The sequence below is a fragment of the Trachemys scripta genome, chromosome 24 (genome assembly GCF_013100865.1).
Source record: "Trachemys scripta elegans isolate TJP31775 chromosome 24, CAS_Tse_1.0, whole genome shotgun sequence".
NCBI classification, from domain to species: Eukaryota; Metazoa; Chordata; order Testudines; family Emydidae; genus Trachemys; species Trachemys scripta.
This window is the reverse complement of record NC_048321.1, coordinates 2102909-2104654: the sequence shown is the minus strand read 5'-3', so window position 1 is coordinate 2104654 and position 1746 is coordinate 2102909.

The following is a 1746-nucleotide window of genomic DNA, read 5'->3' as shown; positions in this document are numbered from 1 at the left end:
CCCCCCCCCAATTGCCCCCCCAGGACCTTCCTTACTCCCTGTCCCCTGACTGCCCTGACCCCTATTCACCCCCTGCCAGACCGTGGGACTCCCATGCCCCATCCAACCCCCCCTGCTCCCTGACTGCCCCCTCCAGAGACCCCCTGCCCCTACCCACCCCCCCGGGATCTCACCCCCTATCCAACCCACCCTGCTCCCTGTCCCCTGACTGCCCCCACCCCTTATCCAACCCCCCTGGCCCTGGACCCCTTACCATGAGATGAGGGTCCTAGCCTCCCCGCGGAGCCAAACACTGCCCCGCAGAAGCATCCAGCCCCAGCTCCACAGGTGGGATGGGAGACAGAGGGGCTCAGGCCAGCTCCACACAGAGTGGGGTCAGGGCTTCAGCCCTGCAACTTTTGCCACTAGGGTGGCTGGGGCTCCCTAGACGGGGACTTCAACCCCACATCTTCTGCCAGGGTCCAGGGCTTCTCCTTCCTGCCCCAGTGTGGCTACTCTGCCCCCCACCCCTTCCAGTGCAGCTCCTGCCAGTGTCAGGCTTCTCCCCCGCCAAGTGCAGCTCCTGCTCGGGTCCGGGCTTCTCACCACCCGCCCCCCCAGTGCAGCTCCTGCCGGGGTCCAGGCTTTTCCTCCACCCCCACTCCCTCCTCCCACGTGGCTCCAGCCCTGTCTGGGGCTTCTCTTCCCCAACCCCCGCATGGCCCCTGCCGGTATCTGGAGCTTCTCCCACTGCACCCAGCCCTAGCCTCGCTGGGCTCCCTTGGGTCACCTGCTGCCTGCTGTGGCTGGAATGGAGCCTGGCTAGCAGGGAGCAGCCATACACGTGGACGCCATGGCCACCAGCCCAAGAAGTGCGGGGCAGCCCTAGGCAAGCAGGGGCTGGCTGTGCTGCTACTGGTAGCCCCGCACTCCCGCCCACACCTAACCTAAGGCTTTTTGTGTGTGTGTGTGAGACTCACTCGGCCCCTGCCGGAGCAGGGAGGCAGAAAGCAGTTGATTTGAGTCTGCCTGGCAAACAGCTGAGGAGGGGAGGGGGAAGGAGCAGTCTTCCAAGCCGGAGCTCAGGACATTAGGGTGTGCCGGGGCACACACAGCACACCCCGTGCGCATGCCTATGCACCCAGGTGGGCTCTGCCTGCTCACTCTCTCCAGTCCAGAGAACCTGAGCTTTTCAGCTGGGCATCTGATATCACCGGCCCCAACAGCTCCTCCCCTGTCCTTTGTCTTCCATCCCAGGTAAAGAGACCGCTGGGGCCCTCTCTCTTCAGTACTTTGTTCCCCTCTGGCTGGAACTGGTTGATCAGGTCACCAGGGTCCTCTCTCTTCAGCCCTTTGTGCTCTCACTGGCCAAGCTGGGGTGGGCCTCTTAGTCTCCAGGTCACCAGTTGTTAGGGTTCCCCTTCTCCAGGCCATTGTTTGGGGGTCCCAGCTGCCAGGCAAGGTCACACCTGATCCTCTGCAACAACAAACCCTCTCCCACCACCTTGTTAAACATACAGCACACAGGGAAACTGAGGAGTGCACACGCTATTAATGGAAAACACTACAAAATCCCAAACTTTGTCACATGGTCTCTCGGGACCTTGACCAAGGCATCAAAACTGGTGTTCTAAGGTCAAAGGCTGGGATGTCGAGGATTGAGGGGCTGATGGAGACGGGGAGGTGTGGGGAGTGCAGTCTGTCTACCCTAGGAACCATTTGCTCCAGGCCACTGTGCTGGGTTAGGGGGCCGCAAAGTTGGAGGGA